This window comes from Procambarus clarkii, chromosome 73, assembly GCF_040958095.1.
Source record: "Procambarus clarkii isolate CNS0578487 chromosome 73, FALCON_Pclarkii_2.0, whole genome shotgun sequence".
Lineage (NCBI taxonomy): Eukaryota > Metazoa > Arthropoda > Malacostraca > Decapoda > Cambaridae > Procambarus > Procambarus clarkii.
The window spans coordinates 16,377,741-16,390,673 of record NC_091222.1 but is presented as its reverse complement, the minus strand read 5'-3'; positions in this window follow the sequence as shown (position 1 = coordinate 16,390,673).

Here is a 12,933-nt window from a genome sequence, read left to right as displayed (position 1 = left end):
GTACTCGTCAGTGCTTACCAGTATAATAAGAAGAGCAAAGCGTTCCTATTACGAGAATAGATTCTAAGAAACAAAAGGCAACATGAAAAGCACATGAAGAGAAATCTCTACCATCCTAGGAGCTAAACAACATTCACATAATCAGATAAAAATCTCCAAGGAGGGTTATACACCTGCAACAGATCTTGAAACAGCAACTGAATTTAATAGCTTTTTTTCATCGATTGGTGCTAACCTTGCCCGAAAAATCCCACAGACTCAGACCCATGTTACCACATATCTTTCAGGCAGCTATCCAAACTCTCTTCTCATCTCTCCGGTCAGCCCTACAGATGTTGTGTCCATCATTCACTCGCTAAAAACCAAAGCTGGGAACATTAGTGAAATACCATCGATGGCATATAAGAGTGCCTCTCATGCACTTGCTCCATCCATAGCATTGCTGTTCAATAAATCCCTAGTGTCATACCTTCCCTGATATCCTTAAAAAAGCAAGAGTTAACGCCAGTTCATAAAGGAGGTAACACGGCAGACATAAATAATTACAGACCCATATGAAATCTACCTGTATTATCAAAAATATTTGAAAAAATTATTTACAAACAGCTCTACTCCTCTCTCGTAAAATTCAATATACTAAGTCCCTGTCAGTTTGGCTTCTGCTCCCAAAAGAGTACCAATGATGCAATTGTTAGACTGCTTGACTTTATCTACTCAGCCCTTGACAAAAGTGAGTTTCCGATTGGACTCATCATTGACCTGAGAAAGGCCTTTGATACTGTAAACCATAACTACCTCTTACTTAAACTCTACTATTATGGAATCCGCGGCCTTTCCCTGAACTATATCCGCTCCTAGCTTAGTGACAGACACCAATGTGTAGCCATCAATGATATAACCTCTTCTACTCTACCACTAACCGTAGGGGTGCCACAGGGTAGCATCCTAGGACCCCTCCTGTTTCTTGTATTCATCAATGATATTCCTAATGTCTCTAACATGCTTAAACCTATAATGTTTGCTGATGATACTACTTTCATCTACTCTGACCCCAACCCACTCATGTTAAATAATGTTGTAAACAATGAATTAAAAAAAGTCTACTTGTGGATGTCAACCAACAAACTCACTAAACAGAGAAAAGACCTACTATATCTTATATGGAAACAAATCAACAAATGTAATTCAGCTACAGATAGCTAATGCAAACATTAGCAATAAAAATGATGGAAAGTTCCTTGGCCTGTACTTAGACAAGAGACTCAATTTCAGCACCCACATACAACACATAACAAAAAATACTCTCTTAAGATCAGATATTATGTACCCTACTCTGTTCTCCTCTCACTCTATTATGCACTTATCTATCCCTATCTTACTTATGGTATCTGTGCTTGGGATTCTACCTCTGCAAACTGCCTCAAGCCCATCATCATCCAGCAAAAATCTGCTATCAGGAGAATAACTAACTCTGCTTTCAGACAACACACAGTTTCCCTGTTTAAATCCGTAAACTTGCTAAACATAAATTCACTCCATACATTCTATTGTGTCAATTACATTTATAAAACCCCTTTTTTTAAGAGCAAACCCTGTTCTGAAATTCTTCCTGGACAGATGTAACAGAACACATACCCATCACACTAGACATAAATATCTCTTTGATATCCCCAGAGTTAAACTTAATCTATGTAAACACTCTATGCAAATAAAGCGACCTAGTCTATGGAACTCACTCCCTAATAATTTGAAAAGCTGTCCAACTTTTATCATATTCAAAAATAAAACCAAAAAGTACCTAATTTCATCTTCATAGTTTTCTACCTAGTACTTTATCTTCACACTGTATCTAGTGCTACCCAATCCCGCAACATTTGTACCTAAGCCATATTACTTTACCATTGTAATCTTAGATATCATCGAATATCATGGTTGTTGTATTGAGTGCATATTCTACTGCATTATTCCTTGAAATGATCCTCATATTGTGCTTCAGTGAACCAATGTATAACCCTGAAATGTTATTCTCATGTACCTAGTAATCCTTGTTTTATTATTGTGTATTGTTATTACAGTGTATTATTCTAATCTGCTTTTGTGTCAAAATTACTTTTATGTACCTGTAAACATTTTTTGTCAATTTTACTGTAATTATTCTACTTAAAATTATCTGTACCTGTAAACATTTTTTATCAGTTTTACTGCTAATTTATCTAAAAAAAAATCTGTTAGTTTAAGGACTTGCCCGAAACGCTATGCGTGCTGGCGGCTTTACAAGAATGTAAATTCAACTTAATTTCTGTATTCTTTGTTAACCCCCAATGTATCTTCTTGTATATAAATAAATAAATAAATAAATAAATAAATAAATAAATAAATAAATAAATAAATTTGAGTGGACTTGGGTAGATTTGGGTCTACGGACCGCACAGACCAAGCAAGAAGCTGTCAGTGTAGAAGATAGGTTCTCCTCATAGACTAGGCAAAGAAGGTGTCCGTGTACAAAAACTCAAAATTGTTCAAAGGTAAAAAATTTAGTTTTTTTTATTTTAACAAAAATAAAACAAAGTTTTTAAATGTGTCTCTTTTTCATATTTCCATCAATAATGTTTTTTTCTGTTTATGTTCTCTGTAGAACTTTATCTAACATATAATCTCTGTAGCTAAGTTAGACATTTTGTTGTAATATTATCTAGCATTGGAGCTGGTGTAGAAAACAGTTTGAAATGTACTGAAGATGAAACCATTCTATTAGCATGAGAAATATAAATTGAAGGAATGAAGTGAAGGAATTAAAAGCTCATTAAATTCCTATGCAAACTCATGTCCATTTTTTATTTTGGTTGAGGCCTATTTATGAGTTCTACTACTCTTGATTATAAATATAAATCACTTGAGAATTATAGTAGCCCGACTCTGGCATTTATAACTGTCCAAGTTAGATTTTTTTTCTTTAGCCTAACTGTAGCATTTATTTATTTATTTATTTATTTATTTATTTATTTATTTATTTATTTATTTATTTATACATTGGGTTCATGAGATTACAGAGACTTGAAGTTTTACATTTTAGTAAAGCCACTAGCATGCATAGCATTTCGGGTAGAACCTTAATCTAACATATAATTTTAAGAAGGTAACTTTTTGCAAAATATTATAAGGTACAGGTTTTTACATGATTTTACATTCTTGTAAAGCCACTAGCAAGCATAGCGTTTCGGGCAAGTCTAACTAAAATTAAAATTATCTAACAGATAATTTTAAGTAGATAATTTCCAGTAAATTTGAAAAAAAAAAAAATTACAGATACATTGTAAGAAATTTTGACACAATAAACAAAGATTAGATAAATACACAATAATAACAATACAATATAATGACAAGGATTACTAGGTACATTTGGGTAAAATTTCAGGGTTATCAATTGGTTCCTTGTAGGACAATTTGAGGATCATTTCATGGAATAATGCAGTAGAATATGCACTCAATATAACAACCATAATATCAAATATCAAAGATTACAATGGTAAAGTTATATGGCATAGGAACACATATTGGGGGATTGGGTAGCACTACAGACAGTGTGAGTTAAAACACTCAGTAGGTAACATGTGTCTGAGTCTGTGCGATTTTTCGGACAAGGTTAACACCAATTGATGAAAAGAAGCTATTAAATTCAATTGCTGTTCCTAGATCTGTTGTGGGTGTATAACCATCATTAGAGATTTTTTATTCCTGCAACGTTTCTCCCTCTGTTCCTCCCTGCCTCTAAAAAATTTCCAGGGCTATTATATTGGACTTCCTCTCTTATATAGCGCTGTGCACCTCCCACGATGAAATCAGGACAATGGAGATCGTAGCATTTCCTCTCATTAACTGAGAGTTTGCATAGCTTAATATGGAAATATTTACACCCTGTACCAAAACCACACCTGCCCTTCCTTAACATGTTTCGGCATTTTCGGGGATGCTTAAATGTGCATTCCGCGCCTCTGGTCCCATATCTGCACTTTCCTTTTTGCATATTATCTGAAAATATTTTCATCTGTGCTTATATTCTGATTGTTTGTACCTGTGCATGCCTTGACTACTTCTATGTTATTTATTCTAACTTTCTCGTTTCCGCAATATTGCTCTTCAATATTGCCTTCATTTTTGTGTACCTCGACACAATGTCCTTCTACATTGCTAATTTGGCTCTCTAAACTCTCAGTCTCTGGGTTGTGTTCAGGTGTTCGTTGCTGTCTTTACATATTCTGCATATATTTCTGGTAGATTTTGTGTGAATGGTAGCCTATGTACTTCAGTAATGTCATTCATTAGTTTGGTGATGTTTTCCCATATCCGTCTATCATTGTGACAGATCCAGTAGGTACCTTGTCTGGTTGCATAGTGTGTAGGTAATCCTGTACAACTCAGGTGAAATCTTATGTTACAAATGTTGCATACAATCCCTACAACACTTCCGAAGTGACTTAAAGCAGCTGCCACACATCTCCATGTTGGGTTAGTGGTGTAGAGGTTGTCTGTTCCCCTATTTGTTATTTATTGACGATTTATCCCTTGTTGACTTTAGTAATTTTACCATTTATAATATTATATGAATATATCTATATAAATAAAAATGGAAATGTTCGTTTGTTCAAAATCGCTAATCTCGGAAAGTACTTCACTGATTGCTTTGAAATTTTCAGACAACGTTCCATTCGCATCCGGGCAGGTTTTTATATACATACAATATAGATGAAGCGTCTGTGACAGTCAAAAAACATGCTTTTTCTGAAAAATTGTGTTTTTCATGTGTTTTTCATATGAGGGAAATCTTCGAAACCTCTTTACCGATTGCTTTGAAATTTTGACACAACGTTGCATTCGAATAGGCGCTTCTTTTCGTATATCTACTATATACATGCCTCACCTATGACAGGAAAAAACATGTTTTATTTGGAAAACAGCGCCATCTGTTGGACGTAAGGGCAACACACGCTGTAATCTCCGAAAGTTCTTCACCAATTGCTTTGAAATCTTGACGCAACGTTGCATTCGAATAGGCGCATCTTTTTATATGCCTACTATATAGATGCCATCCCTGTAAAAGTCAAAAACATGCATTTTTGAAAAACAGCGCCATCTGTAGCACATAATGACAACATGCACGCTATACTAAATATATCACAAATTCCATTTCAATGTTGCCGATTGCATTGATAAATTTTATTTTCATAGATTTCGATTTATTTAATTGTTTAATTTTGTGTGACATTATGTTGGAATTGAGCTGTGTTGTTTACCATTCCGTTCATTTTGTAAGTATAAGTATAGATGCCACACCTGTGACAGGTAAAACTATGCTTTTCTTGAAAAACAGTGTCATCTGTTGCATGTAAGAGCAACACATGCTATACTAGATATGTTACAATTCCATTTTAATGTTTCTGATTGCATTGATAAATTGAATTTTCCTAGGTTTTGATTTATTTTCATTTTGAATTAATTATTTTGTGTGAATTGCGTTGAAATTGAGCTGTATTGTTTACCAGACTAACAGAATAATAATCATGAAAATAGTTTATTCTAATATTTTTTCATATTTTCATTTAATTTTTAAACTATTTTTCTTATATTTCAATGATGGGAACATCAGATCACTTGTTGTTCCCAATTTTATGATGTGAACATCAGACCATTTGGGAAGGCATCATACGAAGGAGTAGGGAATGGCGGGGATGACGAGGGGACGGAAATGAGATGGTGCCGAGGACGAGGACACAAGGGATGGGGTAATGGTGGGGAAGGACGAGGGGACGAAGGAGTTTGGGATGGTGGGGACGAGGGGATTGGGGAATGGAGAATGGTGTGGAGGACAAAGGGACTGGGGAGTGGGGCATAGTGGGGAGGACAAAAGGACAGGGGAGTGGGGCATGGTGGGAAGGAAGAGGGGATGGTGGAGTGGGGAATGGTGGGGAGGACAAGGGGACGGTGGAGTGGGGAATGGTTAGGAGGCCGAAAAGACTGGTGAGGGGGGAAATGGTGGGGAGGACTAGGGGACAGGGAAGGTTGCTGAGCCACAGCAACGCGTGGCCGGGTACTGCTAGTTTATAATATTATATGTATGTATATATAATCTTATATGTATACAGTGCATTAATAATATTATATATATTTATTTTATAGGACGTTGGGTCCATTACAACAACCCTTCACATGTTGAAGGGTCTTTACATCCCTTCAGGCATTGGTAGGCCTAAACATCCCAACAGAGATTGATAGGCCTAACCAAACCATTTATGTTTGGTTAACCTAAGCAACCCTTCAAAGGTTGGCAAGCCTCATCAAATCATCTAAGTTTTGTTGGCATAAACAACCCTCCAGAAGTTGGCAGGTTTAAACAACCCTCCAGAGGTTGGTAGGTCTAAAGATTAAACCTACCAACCTCTGGAGGGTTATTAAGGCCTGTCAACCTCTGGAGGGTTATTAAGGCCTGTCAACCTCTGGAGGGTTATTAAGGCCTGTCAACCTCTGGAGGGTTATTAAGGCCTGTCAACCTCTGGAGGGTTATTAAGGCCTGTCAACCTCTGGAGGGTTATTAAGGCCTGTCAACCTCTGGAGGGTTATTAAGGCCTGTCAACCTCTGGAGGGTTATTAAGGCCTGTCAACCTCTGGAGGATTATTAAGGCCTGTCAACCTCTGGAGGGTTATTAAGGCCTGTCAACCTCTGGAGGGTTATTAAGGCCTGTCAACCTCTGGAGGGTTATTAAGTCCTGTCAACCTCTGGAGGGTTATTAAGGCCTGTCAACCTCTGGAGGGTTATTAAGGCCTGTCAACCTCTGGAGGGTTATTAAGGCCTATCAATCTCTGGAGGGTTATTAAGGCCTGTCAACCTCTGGAGGGTTATTAAGGCCTGTCAACCTCTGGAGGGTTATTAAGGCCTATCAACCTCTAGAGGGTTATTAAGGCCTATCAGCATCTGAAGGGTTATTAAGGCCTTTCAACCTCTGGAGGGTTATTAAGGCCTGTCAACCTCTGGAAGGCTATTAAGGCCTGTCAATCTCTGGAGGGTTATTAAGGCCTGTCAACCTCTGGAGGGTTATTAAGGCCTATCAACCTCTGGAGGGTTATTAAGACCTATCAACCTTGGAAGGGTTATTAATAACTATCAACCTCTGGAGGGTTATTAAAAACTATCAACCTCTGAATGGTTGTTTAGGCCTACAAACTTCTTGAAGGGTGCTTAGGCCTACCAATCCATGTAGGGTTGTTTAGGCATGCCAACCTCTGGAGAGTTGTCTAGGCTTACCAGTCTTTGAAGGGTTGTTTAGGCCAACCAACTTTTGATGGTTTGTTTAGACCTACCAACATCAGTCGAGTTGTTTAGACCAGTGGTCTTCAACCTTTTCTAATGTCGTTCACCCCTAGTGGTAATTAAGTAGACTCTGTCCATCCCCACCCCGAAAAAGTCTCATTAAAAATCTCACGTTTATAATATTTAAAATCTATGTTTCATATCTCATTTCTATGACTATGTAAATAGAAAAAACAGTTTTTCTTATTTTTAATATAACTTCTACATATTCATCCATACATTTACACACCATCTTAAACTAAGAGGCTCAAAATACACAAGATAACATTAAGCATGCCATTTAGACGCATTCTCCTTCACTAAAGTACAATTGCAGACAATGTTTGCTATATTTGGTACGGTATCAATAAATAAAACAAATAGTTATCCTTTAAAAAAATCAGTGGCTTGGCTGCTGTTGCACTTTGTCTGCTATTAGGTTGAATCGAGGTGTCAGACGATTTTCAAGTGCAACTCGCATGAAAGGATCCAAGTTCAGGGTTGCATTAATTTTCTTTGTCTTCACCAAAACTAAACTAGAGAATCCATGCTCACACAAACATATCTGGTTGATTGGTGATGCCTGGTTGACTCTGATACCAATATGATGTTGGCATCTGTACAAATATGGCTATTGTCTGCTCAGCTAGATCTTTGTACTCTAGAATATCAACAAGGAAACCCAGAAATCCATGGGATGGCTGAATGTCTTGAAAACTGCTTTTTGTGAATAATCCGCTCGAAGCTCCAAAAGAGCATCACAACGATCAGTTCCTTCATCTGTGAAGGGATTAAGCATCCACATGTTGGAGGTCAGCTCGTCGTTCTCACTGTCAGGGAAATAGAAGTTAAGTTTTTTTTTGCATTAAAGTAAGGTGTCTGATAACTAAGTGTGACATATGTACCTCCAGTGTATGCACTGTTGTCTGCATACCATGTTCCCAGCCACATTCTTTCATAAATAAGTCAAGTAACTCAAAATCAGAATAGCCCCTTTTCTACATTGCTTTTCCATTTTTTCACCTTAAGTTTAAATGCATATATTTTCCCTATACTTATCCCCACCTTTGCCTTGCTGACTGATGTTTAGCTTGTTCAGATGATCGAAGATTGAAGCCATGTAAGACAATTTTGCCAGCCAGAGCACATCCTGACATTTAACTGCCAAGGGGTTTGCTTCCTCAGTAAAGAAAACACAGAGCTGCTCTCTCAATGCAAACACTCGATTAAAAACCTTACCCCGAGATAGCCAACGTAATTCAGTATGAAGGAGGAGTTTTGTGAAATTAGCTTTAATATCCTTACACAACTCACGAAACATTCTATGCTTCTTTGCACGTGCACAGATATGATTAACCATTTTGACATCATCATCAAGTAGAAGCTCAAAGTCACTTTTCTACTTAGCATTTTTAGTTTCATTCAGTTGCGTTGCCACTAAAGCTTTCCTGTGAATCACGCAGTGAATTGCGATACAATTGGGTGAGACCGCTTGGATTTTCTTTACAACGCCAGAGATTGCACCGACCACAGCTTTTGCACCATCAGTAGTAACTTACTTGCATTTTGACCAGACAATGCCCTCTTCATGTCATGAAGTCATGAAGTTTCTGAAAAATGTTGTGTACTGTTGTTTCTACGCCCAGTTGGAGGCAGCACAAATAATGTTCAACAATGGTTTTCTCTTCTAAGTCTGGAAACAGACAGTAAACTATCAGCTGTGCTTCTCCTCCTATGTCTGTGGTTTCATCCATTTGAATGCCAAACGAAGTTGCTAGACGCAATTTTTTAACAAGCAGTTCCTTCATGTCATCTGCTAACATCACAGACTTATTGTAGTATTAGACAGCGGAATCTGCTTCACTTTCTTCATTGCATCTTTCCCTCCATGTATAAGATCAGCTGCTACTTCAAGACACGGCAGTACAACATTTTCAAGTTCAGTGAATGGCTTTTTTGAAGAACAATGCGTGTTGTCTTAAGAGAAGCAGGAGTAAGTGCTTTCATGTCAGAGGGCTCCTTTTCCTCTGTGATGTCCTGTGATGCAGCTCCATCTTGACTTGAAACATCATCTTTTCTAGTTGCATCAACTGCTGCACTAACTGCAACAGGTTTTGCAGGCTCAGGATTGCCATCTATCTTTCTGAAGTACTTGTAAATTGACATGGCCTCCAAAAGTTGAGCAATAATGTTGAAATCTGGAAAAATAAGGATGAGTTAGCTTTTTTTGTTATAATAACGCATATTAATTCAAATATAAAATTTGAAACCAAACTAATCAAAATGTGAACAACACAGTACTAAGACAAAATAACTAATCAGAATTAAAGTGGAAATAATACTTGATTAAAATATAATTTTGAAATAAAATAACAAAACCACTTAGTTCCCCTAAGACTGTATTAAAGGCAAGTTGTAATAATAATAATAATAATAATAATAATAATAATAATAATAATAATAACAATAATAATAATAATAAGTATTCACACACAGGAGTCACAAGAGGTGCAGGCTCACTGTCCAACGTGAAGTGAACAAGGGCAGTTACACTGCAGTAATAACTGATATACCAGTCACCACTCCCAGAGTCCACAGTTGACAGTGTTACCAATTCAGCCAATTGAGAGCGGGAACTCGGCCGCGTAATTTGTGACAACCAATGGCGAGACAGTCCTTCGCGTGGTTGTACTATCGGGGTCTTGCGAGTTACAATTGATAAGTATGTATTTGTAGTATGTATTTTAAGAAATATGGGAGCGAGAGTCTCTTGTATATTATAGAGACACGTGCAGGTGAGGATCTCGTCCACCCAGTAGTCCACCCCTAGACAGCTGTCCACCCCTCACATAATCTCGTCCACTATAAGGTGGACTCTCCACCCAGGTTGAATAGCACTGTGTTATATAGTGTTGATCGGCTGTGATCAAACGGTTGGGGAGGGGAGGCTGTGCTGCCTGGGAGTCAGTGTTTCTCTAGCCTCGGTAGGCCTCACAGGATATAGTCGCCCAGCCCCTGCATGGAATACCACTCTACGACTCACTCACTCTCTCTCACTCTCTCTCTCTCTCTCTGTCTCTGTCTCTGTCTCTCTCTCTCTCTCTCTCTCTCTCTCTCTCTCTCTCTCTCTCTCTCTCTCTCTCTCTCTCTCTCTCTCTCTCTCTCTCTCTCTCTCTCTCTCTGTCTCTCTCTGTCTCTCTCTCTCTCTCTGTCTCTCTCTGTCTCTCTCTCTCTCTCTGTCTCTCTCTCTCTCTCTCTCTCTCTCTCTCTCTGTCTCTCTCTGTCTCTCTCTCTCTCTCTGTCTCTCTCTCTCTCTCTCTCTCTCTCTCTCTCTCTCTCTCTCTCTCTCTCTCTCTCTCTCTCTCTCTCTCTCTCTCTCTCTCTCTCTCTCTCTCTCTCTCTCTCTGTCTCTCTCTCTCTCTCTCTCTCTCTCTCTCTCTCTCTCTCTCTCTCTCTCTCTCTCTCTCTCTCTGTCTCTCTCTCTCTCTCTCTCTCTCTCTGTCTCTGTCTCTGTCTCTCTCTCTCTCTCTCTCTCTCTCTCTCTCTCTCTCTCTCTCTCTCTCTCTCTCTCTCTCTCTCTCTCTCTCTCTCTCTCTCTCTGTCTCTCTCTCTCTCTCTCTCTCTCTCTCTCTCTCTCTCTCTCTCTCTCTCTCTCTCTCTCTCTCTCTCTCTCTCTCTCTCTCTGTCTCTGTCTCTCTCTCTCTCTCTCTCTCTCTCTCTCTCTCTCTCTCTCTCTCTCTCTCTCTCTCTCTCTCTCTCTCTCTCTCTCTGTCTCTCTCTCTCTGTCTCTCTCTCTCTCTCTGTCTCTGTCTCTCTCTCTCTCTCTCTCTCTCTCTCTCTCTCTCTCTCTCTCTCTCTCTCTCTCTCTCTCTCTCTCTCTCTCTCTCTCTCTCTCTCTCTCTCTCTCTCTCTCTCGCTCACCCAAACACTGGTGCAGCAGCTAGTGCATTGTTTCCCCCCCCCCCCCCCCCCGGGTCGGCCGAGTGGACAACACGCTGGACTTGTGATCCTGTGGTCCCGGGGTCGATCCCGGGCGCCGGCGAGAAACAATGGGCAGAGTTTCTTTCACCCTATGCCCCTGTTACCTAGCAGAAAAATAGGAACCTGGGTGTTGGTCAGCTGTCACGGGCTGCTTCCTGGGGGTGGAGGCCTGGTCGAGGACCGGGCCGCGGGGATACTGAAGCCCCGAAATCATCTCAAGATAACCTCCTGGTCAAACACAGGTGCAGCAGCTAGTGTATTGTCTCCCTCCCCCCTGGTCCAATACAGGTGCAGCAGCTAGTGTATTGCCTCCCTCCCCCCTGGTCCAATACAGGTGCAGCAGCTAGTGTATTGCCTCCCTCCCCCCTGGTCCAATACAGGTGCAGCAGCTAGTGTATTGCCTCCCCCCCCCCTGGTCAAACACAGGAGCACCAGATAGTGTGCTGCCCCTCTCCCACCCTCACCCCCCTTTTTTGTATATGATATCAACAATACATAAACATACATACAAAACAATGCACCGAAAGAGCAAGAAATAAACCAACCCGTACAATTTAGAGAACAATTAAAACATTGGAGAACACGGAAAACAGAGGAACAATATGATACAAAACAGTATACAAAGCACCGTACAACAAAAACAAATCAAAACAAAAACAGACAAAGACAGAATATTAAACAAGGTACCGGAGCACCAAGATATAAGCTGACCATAATTAACAAACAGGCATAAACAAATTACATTAACAAATTACATAAACACAATCAGCAAGAAAGAGGCACCGAAGCCCCACTTCAAAACATAAGCACAAAAAATATATAATAATAAACAACAGTAACAACTCAAAGGTAAATACAAAAAAAATATAGAATATGCTGTATATTATATATATACAGCTGTGCTGTATATATAATTTACAGCACAGCACACAGCTATCACCATGGATACTTGTCCGGAAACTTAGAATGAGGATACTTCACACAGTATGCATCCCAAACAACCCATTTACCCAGATCATGGGGTTGCCTTCAATGTCCCTGTGGGAGGATCCATATAATCCAGAATAACCAGCACAGGGGCCCGCCCCCCACTGGCATCGTTGGAACGGGAATCCTCGGCACAGGGACCCTCGGCACAGGGACCAGTGGCACAGGGACCAGCGGTACAGAAGTCATCCAGACTGCATCCTTTTCAGGACCATAACTAAGTCATTTTCGCACCAACGCCGACAGATGGAGCAACAACCTCCCATTCCAACAAACCCGGAACCGGAGGCGCAGTGGAGAGCACAGGAGAAGGTACAGAGTCCCTCATACCACCCACAGCCCACGGGACAGATGCACCCGCCACCCCCACGATACCCAGACCACGACCCAGCCCCGCAGGCCCACCACCATCACACACCACAGAAACAGGTGCAGCAGCAGCCTCCTCCCCCCTCCCCCCTGGTCAAACACAGGTGTCAGCACCGTATTCCGTAATACGGAGCACCCCAATTGCTCCGGGATGTTCCCCCATCTCATCCCAGGCGACATTCCGAAGGGGAGACAAACTTATAGTTCTTCCTGAACACTTCGACTCTGGGCATACATCGTCCGAACTGTCTACC